The sequence below is a fragment of the Myzus persicae genome, unplaced genomic scaffold (assembly GCF_001856785.1).
Source record: "Myzus persicae strain clone G006 unplaced genomic scaffold, MPER_G0061.0, whole genome shotgun sequence".
Lineage (NCBI taxonomy): Eukaryota > Metazoa > Arthropoda > Insecta > Hemiptera > Aphididae > Myzus > Myzus persicae.
This window is the reverse complement of record NW_019100725.1, coordinates 513,269-533,781: the sequence shown is the minus strand read 5'-3', so window position 1 is coordinate 533,781 and position 20,513 is coordinate 513,269. Positions and strand designations below refer to the sequence as shown.

At 31.2% G+C, this 20,513-nt stretch overlaps 1 long non-coding RNA gene across 1 annotated transcript in view; it reads left to right on the top strand.

Annotated features, from left to right (window-relative positions):
• Positions 1-367: 367 nt before the first annotated feature.
• Positions 368-20,513, top strand: part of LOC111042651 — a 41,522-nt gene continuing 21,376 nt past the window's right edge. The window contains exons 1-2 of the long non-coding RNA XR_002605490.1: positions 368-475; positions 557-636. This is a non-coding gene — a long non-coding RNA (uncharacterized LOC111042651). The remainder of the gene's footprint in view (positions 476-556; positions 637-20,513) is intronic.

Below are 20,513 nucleotides of genomic sequence, written 5' to 3'. Positions count from 1 at the left end.
TTAATCTTGGCAGGAATCGTTGATCCAAACTGGAAGTACTTACTTATGTTCTCTGGAACATCTAAGACCCAAAATTAACATTTTGTTTTCCAAGTATCGGAAACACTGGATGGTTTATATTAGCACTCAATATTGGTAAATTTAAGTCGAAAAAAATAGTATTATTCATGAATTAATAAAATAACTGAAAGTGTTGGTAAGTACCTATACAAAATTTAGTAATAAATTATATTTTATTCTTAATTAACGGCGTGGTAATATTTTGTATTTTTAAGTAGAATTTAAGTTTGAACTATTTTAATGAAATCATCCAACACACTTAATATTATCATACTATAATAATAAATGGTAATATTTATTATTATTTATTATTAGTTACCATTTACCTTATTTGGGTATATTATAGTAAATATTTGTAACAGTAAACTTTTTAACTTTTTAGTTGAAGGCCTATCAATTCTTCTAGAGAACATTGGTAGGTACAATTTCATAATATTACCACAATGTTGCTTCTGTTGAGTAATTTCTGGACAATTATTTTGCTGAACTAAAATAGATTGATTTGAAGATCAAAGGGACCTATCAGGAAATTCTCAACAATATCCAGTTGGATTTTTATTTGAGGCACTTCGAAAGGTTTGTTTTGTTTTTATGTTTACTGTGATACCTTGTATTGCAATTTGCCTTTACATTTACATACATATTATATTAAACTAAAAGCAAAACAGTCTGGATAATCGTTTGTAGAGTTAGTGTAGCAGGTTATATGAAATACAAGTTGTTCGGAGTTATTGGAAATAAAATCTATAATAACGGTGATAGTAATACAAATTCCAGACACCGAGAATTCAATTTTTTTTTTATTTTAAGATACCCTCAGTTGTCAGTGTGATAGTGATTTAAAGATTAAATTTAAGTTTGATGGACCACCGTGGACCTACGTAATATTTATTTATTCTTATGACAAAAACCAACATACTTTTATGGAATGTATTAACCATATAGATTTACAAATAAGAACCTGGTAGATTTATAGGAGAAACCCTAGATTTGTTTTTGGTATAGCTATATGGTCGTTTAATCTCGCCAAAGACTTTCTGTTTTATTTTACCACCTCAATACTAGAATAGTGTAGTAGGTAAATAACCGTACTCCGTAATACTCATAGTTCAGATCGTTTGTCAGATAGAATGTCTTCTGTTTGCTCAGGCAGTCTGACGTGACGTATTGTTTCGTGTACATCACCCCGCGCTAATGTAGTTGGCGATATTCTATAACCTGACATATCATATTAGTATGAAAATAAGAACGTATCAAAGTGCACAATACCGTCATTTAACTTTGAATCTTAACCTCGACATAATTATTATATTCGTTATTGTGTGTATAATATTTATTGCCTAGTATGGTATTATTAATAATAAAATGTTTGATAATAATAATAATAATAAGTAGGTACCTCCTTTACGGTATTAATCCATTTCGGAATATTAAAATATTATTGTATTATTTACATATTTCGACATTTAATTGCATTGGGATTAAAATCATCTCCACCATCGTCGTCTTCGTTAAATAAATTAAAAAACGAGTTTCATCGTATTTGAGTGGTGTTGCAAAATGTACGTCGCGCGGTGATAATAATTTGTTAGGTGGGATTTATGTCTGCTGACAAATAGCATTGCCCATTGGATTAACGTTAAACAAAGTTCTTACTTTTTAAACCAATATATGAGCCTAATGGATGATTTTCTTGCAGGTAGAAAATACAATTTAGTACTTCCCCCAACGAGTTTACTATACTTGATATTTTAATTTGTAGTTAATGAATATTGAGCAGGACGGGTTTTTAATGTATTTCGCGTGATTAATTATTTTTTGAAACATGGTTTAACTACCCATACTCATATGCATAGAACTGGTAAGTTTAGTTATTTTAACTCTTTAATATATTTACGATATGTACTTTACCATAATATTTTACTCAGATTTTAAAGGGGTAGGAGCATAATTTGACCTTTCAAACCAGAGTTGACCTTTCATGTATGATATAAATATTGATAAAGCAAAATATTTTGGAATAGTCAATTTTTTTCGAACTTAGATGATGGTGAAACTTATTGATGCCCATTTCAATACATATTAATATATATATTACATATAAATTAAAATTTTTTTTTCTTCAAGTGTAACAATATTGTAACATTATTGATATGTCTTCTTTAATAACGTAAGAAAAATAGTTGATTTAATAGTGCCACTTTACTGATAAATGCAAATAAGATACCTACTGTAAAGTTTATTGATTCCTCCAGGAAGCAAAATCCTAATTTATAAACAATTGATTTGTCCTTCAATGACCGGCTACATGGTATTTAACTTTGGGGATCTCTCAATATATCTAGCTTAGAGTTATTCCAAACCTTTCTAATCTTTATATCTTCGATTGCTAGTAAACGTTTTCTATTGGGACTTTAGTAATCGCGCGTTACACCATAAATTCAATATACAAACACTTCTTACCTACACCCATTACTACACGAAATTCCATAAAAATGCCCCAATCACTCAAATCCTCTTATTTCCAATCTCGTTTCTAGTATAAATTACATGACAAGCCAGTTTGCCGTCGTTATAGAAATTGACCAAGCAATCACATTACCATGTTTTTAAAATACCAAACCACCTTCCCCCGAATCTTTGAGGAAGTGGTGACTCTTTCTCTCACTTCATATTTAAATTTTATTGAGTTAAAACTTTTGTCTTGCATATTCTATAGCATGTACAGGGTATACTTAAGATAATATATCTAAACTTAAAAGTCGTTTAACGTAATTTAATTGATGCTACATTAAATAAATAAGCGTATTTAATTATATCATTGACTATTGGTTAGGCGTACGGCGTACCTGATTTATTATCAGCAAGTGTATAGATACTTTTTCCAATAATATTAAAATTTAATGTATTTATATATATATTTCAAGTTGAACCATTGTTCCCCAAACTTTTCTACCGATTATCCACCCTCTTCCGATCTTATAGAAAAATACTTGGCGAAACAAAAGTAAATAACAAAAATAAATGTATTTCTTAATTTTCTAAATTGCTTTTTCGATAAATTAAACGACGCATGGTTATCAATAACATTCATAAAATTAAATTTTATAGAGTGATATTATTGTGGTGCTAAATAATACCAAATATTAATATTAAATTAATTTATATTATTATTTAAATTTGATATAAAGACGAATTTTTAGAACCCGTTAGGCATACTCAAAGACTTCAGTTGAACCTTCATAAAGATTATTTATCCTAAAAATGTTAATAAAACGTTTGTACTTTTCTGTATTTTTTTTTCTCACAAATATCTCTGAAGTAAAATACATGGTCTAATGCAGTGTTTCTCAAACTGTTTGCAATGGTGACCTATAAATTTAATCTTTACTAGGTACGCGACCCTCTACTAAACAAAAAAAATCAAGTATGCCATAAATTAATACTATTATTATAGTCAATTTTATTATTCCCACCAATAAGGTAACAAATATTCCACAATCGTAATAAAATATTATAAAGATTACTAAAAATATTTCATACTTTAAACAATACTAGTTGGACTTCCCATTATTATTATACAATATAGATAGGTATCAATTTACGGCTAAAAATAACAGTAATTGTAACCGCGAGTCACGACCCATCAAGAAGATTTCGTGACCCATGGTTTGGGAATCATTGGTCTAATGTACCTCTATGAGAAAAGAACCAAAAATAATAGGGTAATTATTTGAAGAATACGGACGTCGGCGCCATGACAGATCGTCATCATTGGTGGAGGGTAAGAGTTACGACGACAAGTTTTGAAAGTTCCAAAACGAACTTAATGAACATAAAAATGTCTTACGGAAAACGAGGAAATGGAAATCATTCCTGCAGTTATGCGAGTTATACGCAATCAAACCTTTCAGTCCTAACTTTCAAATATAAAGTGCCAAGTGGTTGTATCATAACAAAATGTTATTAATTTATGCAATTCTTGAAATTATTTTGCTTAAGATTTTTGCTTTAGTTGATTGTTTTCAATTATGATTGATCTATACATTTTGAGTTCTAACGTGTTATTGACATACATACATATATCGTGCTCAGTATATTATCATAAGATAAAGTATTCAACCTGGACTATAATTCTTAAACTAAACTATATACTGCTCCCAGAAATTGTAAATTCAACCTATATTCACATATAATTTGTTTGTTCTAATATGGATAATTTATCTTTCAGAGTATTAAAAAAAAAAAAAATACTAATTTTCAGTTGTTTTGTAAATTTCGTGTTCTAAATAAGCAATTATAAACAGAACACCTTTAACTGTACTAAATATGCAGGTATTTAAATTAATCTTAAATTTGAATATGTAAACAGCTACTTATAATATATTGTACCTATGCAGTTTAATTACATTTTACATAATAGTCAATAAATGTTCTAACTGCAAATGGTATTGCTATAGTTTAAATATTAATTTTGTTTTACATTTATAGTGTTAACTGAATCAAAAGCTCATGCATTATTTAAGGTTTGAAACCATGACTTTACTTATATATTACGTTGTATAATATTTTTAGTAGATTTAAGTGCGTTCACAAAATATTAAAATAGTTATGATAATGTAATAACGCTGAACGAGTTATTATTGCTTTGCACTTTGGTGCGCATCAATGCAACGCCTGAGACCTGACTTTTCAATATTATTGTGCTCTCATACTAATCTCCAGTTAAGGATAAATAAATAACTATAAGACGAAATCAAGCGGAAGACATTATGACGTGAGCGAACTAAACACACAAGTATAATAATTCGCCGTGATTGAGTCGATTGTGAAACTATTGGTTTTAATATAACATCAACATTCGCTGTTTTCGATTTACCGTATACTCGTCGTACTTCCGGTTTACTCGACACGCCATAATCACCCTCTTGTTTAGTGTGTTTTATAAAATAATTACTACTTGCCTTAAACGCGCATTAAGCTTAGTTGTTAAATTTCTGTTCACTTAGTGTTTAAATGCAATAGCAGCCATTTGTTATTTGGACGTGTTTGATTTAACAAAATAGGAAACTTTTATGTACTATTGATCTAATGACCCGGTTTAATGCTCGATTATAATGTTGTGTGTAATAGTATATATAAGAGCCGACTTACTTCCACTCCGTTTGAGATATGGCTCATTATAATATATGTTGTTCATTGGTATGTAGGTATACGTATTATACAGGTGCGGTATAATAACTAATCTCCTAGCTATAAAACCGAGAGTGACAAGACAAAATATTATTCGAGATTCCGTTCGCTCTGTTTTATACTTGCCTATATTAGTTGTATCTATTAATTGCAGCTTATTAACATTTTGTTAAATATTAATTGTTTTTTCATTAGGCTATAAAAGAAGTGACAATCTAAATAACAGGTATTTATTAATATGATTTAAATTCTATGATTGTATACCTTTTAATTTAAAATTACATAAGTCGATATTTTTGAAGTGTTGAAAATGTACAACTGTCAGTATACGTAATATATAATTATAAGCTGTTAAAATGTTTGATTTTCATAACACATGTTATGTAATAATAAGGGTGTAAGACTTTTAATAATTTTGTATCAAATTACCAGATGACGATTTTGACTCCTATCTTTTTTTTTAGATATTGAGTTAGGCAACGAAGCTGTTATGGATTTCCGATGACGTGTTTTTACGCAATTTTCGGGTAAACAGTTTTCAGGATAGAAAAAAAAATGATTAATAAGTTTCATGATAGATAAACATTTTAACGGACATACTATCATACACATTATTTTTCAAATTGTTCCTTTGATTGTTTAAATGTCGCTAAAACAGTGAAACATAGAAAAAAATAATTATAATAAATATAATAAAATATGTATATAAATATACATTGGGATAAAAATAAAAATAGAAAACACCCATTCCAACAACCCATTAAATATATTAGTTATGAAGACGTTCGAAATTCTATCCTGACATTTCGTTAATAAAAATCAACCATTTATTGGTATGGTTAAGAACAAAACCAATTTATCAAAATAAACCTAAATATTTTTTGTGTAAGAAATCTATTTTATTTTTTTTAACCCTGTCTAAGGTTATCAATTATACTAAAAACATTTATCCTACTCAATCAATCATTTTGGGTTTCTACGAAAAAAAAGAACAAATAAATGAATACATCATTTAATAATACATTATTTTTATTTTTGAAAAATATAAACTTCATATATATTTTATATAAGTATATTAAACATTTCTAATAATATAGACTCATTATAATTATTAAACCACATATGCATAATTTATTTTTACATACAATATAGATGTTTTTAGAAGATAATATTACATTCTTAAACTAAGTATTATCATTGATTATATATTATATTATATTATTATACATTATATATATAACAATGGTATATAATGTAAAATATATTTTAATATTATGAATGAAATCTATTTCACGCTTTGAAAAAAATATGGGAAGTTTTCACTCTAACTTTGTTTTTATTTCTATAAGCTATTACAACTTACAAGTCATGTTTTTGTTCAAGCACTCAATATTTTAGTTTTATATCTGTGTTTCTTGTTTAATAGTCCAATAAATGAAACTTAGTGTTTTTTCTTGACGTAGGTTGTTTTTAACGATAAAGTTTTCTATTGCGATCTGCAACTTAGGATATTACAATAAAATGATCTAAAACGTGACTAGAATATAATAGTAGAAAAAAAAATTGATTATTCGTTAAACCTAAGATTAAATGTGAATTATGCCTAGGAGTTAGGACTATGTATACATTTTGGATATTACTGCCGTGATACATCATATATTATGTACAAGATATACCTATAAATACGATGTGATTCACTAGGAGCCCGTGTTTTGACAATATAAGCCTGCAAAAAAAAATTATTTCGATCGATATTTATATGGGTGCTATAATAATTTGTTGGCATAATATTTATTCTAATATAATACCCTTGGGTTATTTTAAATCTATTATTTACATAGCATCATTTGAATGCAACAATAATAACAATATATTCGATGTTGTATAATAATATTTTGATTCTACCGAGATTCGTAATATTGTTTTTGATTCATGGTGCTGCAGTGACGGTATATTGTTGCACCACTGACCTACATAATATGCATCTGTACTAAATTCAATATTGTACGCAGTTGCAGAGATTTTCACTACAGTACAGTGTGCTGTCAAACGCGCAGATCACTTAACGAGCCAGATGTAATTCCTTGTAATCCCTTTTAAATGTCCGTGAAAAAATTACAAAATTATTCACACAATTGATTTTGAGGTCAATTCGATATGAACTCGTGGACTACTAGTTATAAATTATTATTCGTCAGAAGTGCAGACAATACAAATAAGCAGATGTGACATGTTGGTATACCAATAGCTGCAGAGACGAATTCGAATATTTAAATCGTGATATTTTCGTAAGTTAATAATTTGGAGTGCTTGTAAGTTTGTGTACTAAAAAAACACTTGAATGTTACAGTGCTCTTAAAAATGTTAAAATATGCAGTAAAAAACATTAAACTGTGCGATAAAAGTAGGTATAAAACCGATAAATACGCAAGTAAAAACATTTCTACACTTTTTTTATAATTTTTAAACAAAACGTAATATCGTAATAATATTTTTGATTTCAAATGTGTGTGAATAAAATATGAATACATTTTTTTTGTTCGTTTGTTGGTTTATAACCGTTTTTATTGTACACGAGAGATTGCCATTATTTTTAACCATTTAGCCTCCTATTTATTGATTCTATACCTATTATAAAAATAAGAAAATTGTAATTTTTTTTTTTTATTTGGCGGTCTACGTCAATACTATATTGACGATGTGTAAACAATTACTTTACAGATCTTAAATTAGTAACGAACGTTCTTGACTGAAAAAAACGCATGATTGCGACAAAATCCGTCGGTTTCAAAACAACAAAACTCCGTGTCTTACCGAAACCGGTTGCGTCGAAACGAATTTCACACGAATATTGCCTTGGCATATCGTACGACTAGGCAAAATGCATATCACGCAAGTGTACGGACTTGCGAACCTCGACGGTATGCAGAAGGTATTAAAATATTATCAAGCCAAAGCGCCGACTTAATAATAATCAATAGTAAACGAAGAAGAAGAACGAAATCGGCTGAAATTCGACCGAGCAAGCGTCTAACCTCGTCGCACACACGCACACACACACACATTTGCACGCATTTTGCACGCATTTTCTCGTCAACACTCCTCGCCGCCTCGCCGCGAAACGTTATACAGGTATAGACGACTTTGCGATATAATAATAATAATAGTAATAATGATGTGCCCGGAGGAAAATGGGGTTACGCCCGCTGGGACGACCGGCGGCGCTTGCGGTGAAACGCCGTTGACGGACTACCTGCACACAATATACACCGTACACCATAATATAATATCATTTCGTAAAATATGGCGTACATTATTATCACGTTATAATATATTATTATTACGGTGTGCCGAGATAACGCCGGGCACGACGACGAGGCCGAGCCCGCGGTGTGCACGTCATACCGTCCGCGCCTGTACGGCGGCGCGGGGAGACATCGATTGATAAGCGCCTCCGAGGGTAGTGGTGATAGACCGGTGGTGACTGTGCAGACTGGCGTGCGAAAACGAAAACGCGTGAGCCGAATCGCTGCGAACTAGGCACTCGTCGCGGAGTCGTACGCGACCATTACCACGTAACCTGACCTAACCGCGTGTACGCGGCGCGAAGTGCCGGAGGAAAACGAAAAACGACAACTATAATGCGCACAACGCAATCGCGATTCGTACTTACTGCGATTTATTATAATATATCATTATCGGCCGTATTGTGCTGTGCATTGTTATCGACGCGACTGCAGTTGTGCAGTCTGCCGAGGCGTCAGTCGCAGTTGCATATTTCGTATGAATTTCTCGGGCGCCCTGCGGTTAAAACCACCAACCCCGGAGATTGTACCGGAGATCTGACCGACTTTGTTCTATCGCTTTGTCGTGAATTCCTTTTTTTTTATGCTCGCCTAAAGAGTTTAACATTTTTCAGTGTTGTATTGCAGTACTACACAGGCCATAGCGTAATGCATTTTTTAGATTCTCGGTGAGCTATCCGACAGTCTTACAACGATGATTCGATATTGTTTTGTTTTTTTTTTCCATAGACTGTAATTTTACAGTATTATGTATTTGCAGTTTTATCGCAGTTGTTTTTCTAAATCCTAAGGGGATTTCTTAGAAACGTTTGATAAAATATTAATAATTTATCTAAACACAACTACTGTACCGCACATCAGTCGGTTTTGTTTATATCCTGCTTATTATTTATGTACGAATGCACGATAACAAATCATAATTAATCGTAAAAATATTTAGATTTCCTTATCATATCTTAGATCATGAATTGATCTGCAGTGTTGGTTTTACGATGATCGATATCATATATATACTTTTATGGGAAGATCAATTTCGTGTCAATATACCTACGTGGGTAAAAAAAATTACACCAAGTGTTTTATAAAATAGTATTTTTACGGATTAAATATTTGATGTTAGGAGTTTAGACTTTAGATAGATGTCACGTTATTGTTGGAAATGTCTAGAACTTTTATTTTTTATAAAAAAAAACTGAACGAAAAACAACAACAAATAACATATTATACTGTGGACGAAACCCTATTTCGAAGAAAAGGTTTTGTATTATTTTGCAATATTTTATTCTAGAAACTTGAAGTTTTTCATTTTTTTTTCTTACTAATTTTTTATTTATTTATTCATAGTGTACGTTATGATAATGTTGAGTAAAAATATTAATATAGTTTTAAAATCTTATCAGAATACAATTTTAAAATTTTGCGAATTTACTACAAAGTCAATCATAATATGATAATGTAATAGAATCATTGTATTATTAAGATTCTAATAAAAATAGTTATATTAGAAAAAAATTTGGGTCACATGCATTTTTTCGGTGCTTAAAATCACAACTTAAAGTGAATTTAATATTAATATATTTTTATACACTTTACATTTAAAACAAAAGTACCTATTACTACTACCTTTTATCATTAATTGGTATTAGTCGATTAGCATTGGCTTGTTTATTTTGGTTTTTTGTTTTATCGAATATCTTAAAAGTATCTGAGTTTCATGAAAACTCAGGCAAAATTAAATAAATACTTTATTTATTTCTTAATGAATTCATCCATTAAACGTTAACGAGATTGATGAATATAAGAATGTTAAAATAGTTCAGAAAAATGATAATATGAATAGTCATTGAGTTAATGAGGTATTATTTTCTAGGTGAAAAAAAAATTAGTGTACCTGAGTTGGGATTTAAATTTATGCGTTAGTAAATAATTTAATAACTTAATTTTGCTAGCATTCATTCGGTAATATATATTTCAAATTAATATGTATATTATATTTACTATTTATTTAAAGACAGATGGTAAGTTATGATATTGACGTAATCTATTAAGGAGCTTTGAATTTTTACAATAATAATGACTAAGAGATTTATGACATTTTTGTAGCACATATTGTATTAAAATTGCATACACAATGCGCCGTTTAATACAAATATTAGCATTCACATAGCCTTATTTGTACTTATTTTTTTTATTAACATAGAATTAATAGCAGTCACTGATTTTGTTATTTTTAATATTTTAAAGATTATAAAATAGTTTCAATATAATTATTTTGTAGTATGGTTAAAACAAAATGTAATTAGTTTAATAGGTTTTTTTAATTATAATAAAGTTGAATAAAAATGTTCAGTCGACGTTTAAAAGCAATATAATTGCATCATTACGATATTTGTTTTTGTACTCAAATTGAAAGCTATTTGTTAATATTGTAGAACGAACACATTTAAATGTATGTAATTTTATATTCCAAAGTTTTTACAATAATTAATGTTAAAATTAAATTTGTTTGATGTTTATATTTTTTTTTATTTAAAAAAATCTTATTTGGGTCAGTGAATGCGGGTAAAACAATTCGTGGTTATTTTCAGGTTGTTTCAATGGATTGTAAACCAAACAAAACTAGTTGTACCTAATAATAGTTTATAATATTATTTATAATTTTAATGATAGTTATAAATATTAATTACTTAAATTATATTATACTATAAAATAGTATAGCCGAGTTGTATTTCCAGATCAATAAATAAAAAAATAAAAAAAATGTAATGCCTGAGTTGCTCTACCATTTTTTTTTTTTAGAAACTAGTTTTTAGTTGTAGATTTAAAATTACGAGATCTCTGAATACTACGAACACAACTAAAATAAACTCCACTTAGAGTTAAATATTTTAATAGTCCCACTTTGAAGTGTGCCTGAAAAAAAATATTGTTATTCTACATTATTCAGTTTTTTTTTTGTTTTAATCATTATTAGCGGATTGAACGTTTAACTGAATTTCGATATTTATACTGTTATGTTGTTATCCTCTCTTCCATTCTAATAACCGAGCTCACGTGTTATTTCCATATCGATACGTACATAACAATATATTATTATGGCGTATGTCTTGTACATAGTACATGATGGGTGTAGTCATACACAGTTAGCTCACTCGGTGCCTTTTGTTTTATTTTTATCTTTAAGTTCTCTGATCGTTCTCCACAGCCTTTACATACAATAAGGTGAATACATTTATATATTATATTGTAAATTATATACATAAAAAACGGGACACACAATTTTAACTTTGTTCTTATAAAAAAAAAACCCCAAGAATATCGATTAATAACTTTTATAGTCCAAAGATACTCCGAAAATAAAGGTCTGTGGGTTAAGTTGATCAAGGTGTGATGTCGGAAAGGTTGATGATTCTGTGGCAGCATAGTAGTTACACAGTACAATACGCAATATGCATCATGCTTATTTAATAGTTGATAATACAATTTTGATCGTCAGAACTCGTCGACTCGATCGTTTCTCGAATACTGTTTGTTAATGACAATAATATTGTTACGTTGGTTTTGATATAAAACTGTAAAAATATTATTTTGTACAGTTGCGTGCCTAGAGTGGGGGGGGGGGGGTTCAACTTGAAAAATATACATGCACTATTACTACTTACACGTAATTATGATTTTAATTCATAATGTATGTTGATTATACTATATTAAAAAGCTGACCTCCCCCCCCCATTCAAAATTACCGAGAACGCTTTTAGTTTTGTATATTTTAATTCATTTAATACGGGTATTAGTTTTGTTTTGCACGTGCATATCGTTTGTCGCGATAACAATACTTTACCACAATGCAACCCAATTGCACATGAAACGCGAAAAAAAGTTACTACACCGTATTAACTGTTAGGGTAACCGCGGTCCATGGTCGATGGGCGTATTGACGATTCGCCGCTGTATATATGTATATATATTATGACCACTGATAATTAATGAACTACAAAGTTCGAAAAATACAACTGGATCGCGGAGGAGAGTCGAGTGCTTACCGACTGCCGACGGGACCGTACTATTATGTTTTGTCGTCGCCCATTATATTTCATATAACATTGTAATGTTTAAATTGTATAATATCTATAAATTTATGACTGCATCGTTACGGGCGCTAACCCACCGCTTCACCGCAACTGACATCATCCCTTCTTGACTCGACGTGATTTTTCGCCTGCATCGCGTCTGTCGCGCGATAATGAGTAATAAATAATGTCGTACGAGGCGGCGGGCGTATGTAAACGATAATATTTGAACGTACCGCCGTCTAGTAATATGCGCGTTTGCGCAGGGTGGAGTGCGCGACTGGGTGAGAGTCGCCTACCGTTTTTGACGTGATCGTAATAATATACGACCGAGGCCGCGGGCACTACATCGATCATTGTTAAAGTTTTCATAAGCAAAATTCTCGGCGCGGTCCTCTTTTTCCAGCGAAATTTATTCGAGAAAGTCGCGTTCAACGTTCTAAACGTATGAACGCAAACGCGTCGTCGTCGTCGTCGTAGTCGGTGGTGGTGGTGGTGGTGGTGGTGGTCAGCGATGAGATTTATCAGGATACAAATTCACTCGCATTTCCTCTAATCTTGACAAATGTTACGTATTCTGTCTCAATAGCGTTGTCGTGAGCACAATTGATGGGTCGTCCCGACGAAATCGTCTCCACGAGTCCACCTTTACGTTCCACCCACCTGCCTGCCTGCCCACTGCCTACCCACAGCCTACCCATATACAAACCGGAAACGTCCACCGCGAGGATTTAACTACGACCCATAATAAATGCGTACGCCACACAATCCACCGCGCCGGCCCGCCGGTTTCGTAAAACGATTTCAGATATTTCATTCGCGGAGAGTACCGTACCAGGTGGGTGGTGGGGACGAGAGGAATACGAGTATAGAACAACACGTGAGTATAGGTAAATTAAAATAAAATCGCGTACGAGTGTTGTGCAGTGATATATTTTATACACCCATAATCAATTATTAGGTGTACCAATATTGTAATTAATGTACATAACATCTTAACATCGGTAGGTATTACGGTTTTAAGTTTCCTCGATCATCGTTGATTAGTGTTGTTATCTATTGTTATAAAACGCCAAAGGAATTGTTTTTTAATAACATAATTAAGCTTAGATACCATGTCATGAATGCTCAATATCATCAACAAAAAAATTATAAAATAAAAAATACACCTTTAATATTATAAATTATAATATTATACGGTCCACGTGCGTAAAATATATATTTTAATGGCGGGTACTACGACTTATAGATTTTATTTTTATTTCCGTATTATAAACGAAATCCTACTTTTGTTGTGTGTGTGTATTTTTTTTTACATTTAAAAAGTCTACCCGGTGCTACAACAATAGTTGTACTATGCATGCGCGTACGCTGTAAACGAGCTTGAATGAAATATCCCAGAAAATTTAAACGCTCGCGCGTATTGAAGACCGCCAACGATAGGCGCACCTAAATTATTTTATTATATTAAAATGTATTGTGGACCGTTTAAAAAAACATTAATTCGTATGAAATTCATAAATCAAGGGAATTTTCATTAGCCGCGTGCAAAAGTCGTCTACGAGTCGTAGACGGTTCGCATATACAATGAATTCAATAGAACAATGCGAATGTATCAGACCTTTCGTCGTGCACCCTAAGCGCATACCTATGTACCAATAAAAATATCTGTATTATCATATTTATTTATTTAGATACCCGTGACCTCCCACAAGTCTAATATTCTTATTATACACATACACATACATATTTTGGGGAACGTATTGTATATAATATAGATAGTTAGCTTAACATTTATTTTTACTATGTATACTGCACACTTATTTTCCTTTTACTGCAATGACTTTGTAATTTGTATTTCTTTGATTTAGTTTATAAAAAAAAAATTATGTAACATAGTACACACTATAGATTTATGGGATGTATAAGCATTTAATGTCGGTAATATTGATCATATGATTATAGATTTATGGGATGTATGAGCATTTAATATCCGTAATATTGATCATGATCTAAAACGTCTGTTTCAGCACTGCCGAGAGCATAATATCGTTATAGTGTTATCACGGCGGGTTCTTTGATATTAATTGGCGCTGTGGCGATGCTTGAAAAGTATGTTTAATTGAATTTTCAGACGATAGTCGTGCAAGTCTCTTATGATGTTTAATTTTTTTTTTTTAGTTTTTATGGAAACTTTCGTATACCTACTATACGTATAGCGTGTACAAGCATAGGTCGTACATCTGCAGACTGTGTGTGACGTACACTGATAAAAAACCATCGTTGGCCGAGTATAGAACAAAGGTCTAGTGATTTTTTTCCAGAAAGCTTTGTGTACTTGAGAACGGTTTCGATTTTAATTCAAACTGGGCCGTTCGTGCAATATTTTTAATAAATATAATATTTTTCACTTTCAACAAAATAATATTTTAATACACACAGTGATATCATCGACTACTAATAATATTACAACGACGCGATTGTATCGGAAATAAAATTGAAATCCTTGCCACCGGAAAATACACACAAAGTTTTCCTCTGAACCTGTCTCGCGCGTACCGTTAAGGCACTCAATTTGTATTTATATAAATATTAAATACATATAGTTACCAGACACCAGGTATGTTCTGAACGAGTTATTATTTGAACTGTGGATCGTCGACATTTCGCTTGGGGCCAATAACACCGACTCGTCTGTGCGTATGAGGCTTATTATATTATATTAATAATAATAATAATAATGTCGATGTATATTATGTACAGATTTACAGAGTGATTCGGCCAGTATGCTCACCCGAATTTTCTCTTATTACAACAATGAATAAGTTATTCCATTTCTGATTATTGAATTTATCTAGTATGGGCGCTTATAAATACCTATTTTTATATTAGGTCACATAGAGATTTTCGATCTACGTAATTTAAGGATTGTCGTGTGGCGATGCTAACTTATTTGTCGAGAACCACCATTTTTTGAAAATATTGACGTGTACACTGAAATTCGAACGAATAATTTATTTCTCATTTATTGAACTTTAAGCACTAAGGATATTGATACTCTTATCATTTTTAAGATATCATATGTTTATGATGATTTGAAAATTATAGAAACTTACTATTACAGTTTCATAATGTATGTTTACAATAACTAGGTAGTTTTATTGCATCTATTTATTTACTATTCTGTGAAAATGTTAAAAAAAAACAGTATTTAATTAAATAAATTATTTAAGGATAAAAAAGGTTGAGCATATACGATTGGTGAATCATTCTGTATATTAAATACATCGTATAATCGTGCGCATAAAATGAATTGTTAATATTTTTAGTATGCGTGTGTATAACATTCCACGTGTTAGTCGCTCTAACGTTTTCCACTACGCTATTATACATTTATTAATATTACACATATTACATGTACTAATATCATTGTAATATTAAAATTTATCTCATAATACCAGAAAAGTATTCAATCGCCCCGGGAACCGTAGAGGTGAATTTATTATTATTTTTTATCTGACACATCACTCCGAAGGTGTTTTAAAATGGGTTCACACTGTGACGCGATTCATGTCAAACTAAGCTCACTATAAACTTATTTTTCTGAGACCAATTGTTATTATTTTTCTATTTTAATACTTACAATCGGTGGTTTCGGGCTCAATAACAGTAGGTACATTTCACATGGGTTATAGAATTTTGAATTTTTGTATTTACTATGAATTTCGACTTTTTAACAGGTCTCGACACAATAATTGGTTTCGTACTCGGCGAGGGGCATTCCCGGGAAATGTGTTAAAGGCAACGGTTGAGATATTAATGGGTTAGAAAATTTATTACAGCCATGCGAGTCATTGTGGCTCAAACGTTACAATAGGCAGTGTTAATATTATATAGTCGCCATAGTCGTTAAAGTATCTATAATAATATAATTTATACAGTTTCGTCGTAAACTGTACAAAATATAAAACAGTTGGCGCCACAGCGATGTGTAATTAAGACGATGGCCGACCTACATACATAGGTAGTATTTATCTTGTCAAGTGATAGTCGACCGGGAGTGATCGGCTTATAGGTATAATATTATAATAATGTTAAAATCATATTCTATAGTCAAACGTTTAGTCGGTTACTGACATATTGTAATTGAAATAATTGAACTCTGCGTGGTCGACGGGATGCAGAACTTTTTGACGCGATATTGCTTCATGTCTATATGGGTGGGTGGGTGGGTGGGCTGCCGGATCTTTACGCGTGTGCATTAGGTATCGTACAACCTCAAGTCCTCAACACAAGTACCACGACAAACATTATAATTAATTTATGTTACCGGGTTTAGAGTTAGCCCTCAGCAACTTACTTTGGTGTAGTTAAGGGGGTAAAAATATTTAAAATATACAATTTGCTTCAAACACTCAAAAGTTTGCCCCTCCACTAAGTTTGAACATCTTAATATGGAATATTTATTTTGACGACTTAATCACGACTGAAATATTTTGGGGAACGTGATATTATACTGATATATAGAGGCTGAACTCTACATGTAAAGAGTAATTTTCATTTAATTGTGTCATTTGTTTTTTTTTTCGTACGTTAAACCTTACAAATGTATATACTTTGATGATAAATATACTAAATTAATTTAAAGAGAAATTCAACGATTTCCTGAGTTTTTTTTTTTATTAAAATTGTTATTTTGTTTTTTATCTTACAATTTTTCAAAAGTCTTTCATCGTTGCTTTGAAAATTAATGGGCCGTATAACAAAGCAAACATACTATTATAATTTATTTTGAATAAAATTATTGACCGGGACGAGACAAAGACGAAATACCATTAAAACTTCTTTCCGACTTTTCATTATAGCAAGCTACTTAGCTACAGATATTCATTTTAAAGTCTGCCTGTGACGTCATAATTTCGTCGTCGCGATGAACCGTATTTGTAGCAATAACATGCAGATTTTACGATACTCACCGTTTGAATGTTCTTTGAATGTCCTTTGAACGGTTACAAAAACAATAATGTAAAATGTTTTAAAACCAAACTCGGTAAGACACGTGGGTCTTATGTATGAGTGTAGAAGAGAAAATATTTATTTTTATTTGTTTTAACTTCATGTGAAACAATAATAATAATAATAATAATAGTAATAATAAAAAAACAGTTTCTGGAGGATGGTAACTCAACGTAACTGGAAGTTTTTTTTTCTTATACAAACACAGACATTTTTTTACCAGTAAAGAATCTAGTGGCTGAATGACTCTATCTGTATACAAGATAGTATTATATGATATTTTTTTTATCATGAAAAACGCCGTATGAAGATATTTAATGCGTTTATTTATTCTTGCGATAACATAATATTTTATATCGAGTAGTTCGCTTGGAATAGTCTCTTCGCTCGAAACAGGATGTTCGTGTTGTACCTATCTATAAATTATATTGAGTATAATAACTATAATTGTATACTCTCATATTATTATAGCTTCGATTTCCGCGACATTTTGTTTGTCTGCAGATATAATATAGTACAATGTAGGTACACTGTATGATATACTATCGCAGAGACCTGTTTGAAATATTATATACATAATATATTATCGATTATTGTCCGTGGCACAATGCGGTTGCGTATATTATACAACTTACCGACATATTACCTATTATTATATTGTGTTATGATAATATATTAATATTATATATACGTGTATGGACGATATTATAACATTGGTGTGTACGTGGTGGTTAATAATAATATATCCTACTAATTATAATGTAAATCTATTACGATGCGTTGAGCACACGGAAAATTCGATTACGACGTGATTAAATTTCAAACACCTGCCGGGGATATACAACGTAAGTTGATAAGTCTCGTCGAAAGCGAACGTCAACAGTTTTGCGGCCAATGTGCGTGAAAAAAAATATCACATTCGGTTTGAGGTAGTTTATTCTTGTGCTCGACGTGGGGTCGACATGATGGTTTTAAATTTCAGCCGAATCGAATATCTTTCGTCCCTCGATCATCACGAACGACCGATTTGAACGATTGCGTACTTCCGACTTGCGAGACCGTTTTCCGTGATGCTGGTCGGCTAAAGAAATACGCCTAATTTCGATATAGCATGAGTTTGATGGTAATTTACTTGCGAAGTTTTTAAACAAAAAAATAATAAATACGCCGCTAACATGCAGTCGGTAACCAATAGTACATAAACAGTGACGATGGAATAGAACACCAAAGTTGCAAATGGGGAAATTAAAACGTATCTTCTATTAACAGGTGTCCGTTAATAGTAGGGTTGCATATTTATCTCGGCACAGAAGTGTCCACTATTAAGGGTGATCCGTAAATAAAGTTTTCACTGCTGTCATTACAATAATATAATTATTTATTAGTGTTGACGGAAGAGAGTTCAACGACAATTATAACAATGTTTTTAGAAAAAGATAGCATACACTTTAGGTTCCATAAATTACACGGGTATGACGGTGGGTATTTATTTCTAACAATGTTCAATGTTGGCACTTGGTGACCTATAGCAGGGCTGGGGGACGTGCAGTCTATACATGTATACGTCTAAGTAATACTTATATAGTATGCAATATTATTATTTATATAACAACACGTATATTAAGATTTCCATTTAAGTATTTTTACAGAATATTATATTTTTTATGTTTTAATTCTATCTGATATTCTAACATTCGTTTGACAAATATGATGTACGAAATTTGGATGTTGGATTATACTAGTGCTCACGGGGTAGAGTGGTAGACTATAATTTCAAATTACAATTCAACATCACTCTTTTTCGAGTTACAGGGCCACGTTGTCATATACAAAATTGTAAAAATTGATAACAATTCAGCACTGGGTTTCGCTAAACTAAATTCCACTAAATGAGATAACGAGTGATTCTATGTACCGCCAAATTCTTCACCCAACTTGACTTGTAGAGTGTAGAGTGGGTACTTTTTTCTTTTTTTACTCATGGTATCGAATCTGTGGTGGGCACTGCGTATGCATATTTCCCTCTACTGGCATATAGTTTATTATTGTACAAGGTTACATACATTAGCATCAGTTATACAAAGTTATAAAATAGTAATCATTATTTGAGTTGTCTTATACAATTATACCTAATAACTTAGTATAAAACAATAAAAAAAAAAAACCAAATACTTTGTACTCGGAATCTCGTTCGGTTCTGTCATGTCCCGCCAATAGAGTGTAGGGTAGTGAACCCCTAGTGTACTTAATGTTTAAGCGAGTGTTTATTGCACCTGCATAATCAACGACAGAATAACGAAACTTTGACAATGCTATTCAACATGTTAAAAAATACTAAAATGATTGAGTGAAAAAACTAATTTTATATCCGTAAGTATAATATTGAGGCATTTGTATATTTTCTATTTTGACAACGTCGTAGATTTCTAAACGAAATATTTCAGTTGGTTATGTAATATTATGGACAGCAATAAATTCTGCACAAATAATACACGTATATTGTATATACATTTTTAGTATGGTAAATTGTATCCGAAATTTAATCATCGTGAAAAACGTCTATATAGTAAAATATACCCAACATTTTGCCTACAAGCACAAAAGGTCAATTTTAAATTCCAACTGGACTTCTATTATGAAAATGCAAAATACATTTATGAGAAATCCGTCCATTAAAAACGATTTGTGTTCGGATATTATAGCTTTTAAGTTTTATTTTAACTTGACTGTATAGTCGTCCTTTTGAATGTCGTTTGAAACTGTACCGACCTTAGTATAATAAAAATCATATTTTGCATCCTAAACTCAAAAGGTGAATGCGTAATACCATATTATACTATATATTTTAGGGATTGTCGTGTAGCTATGT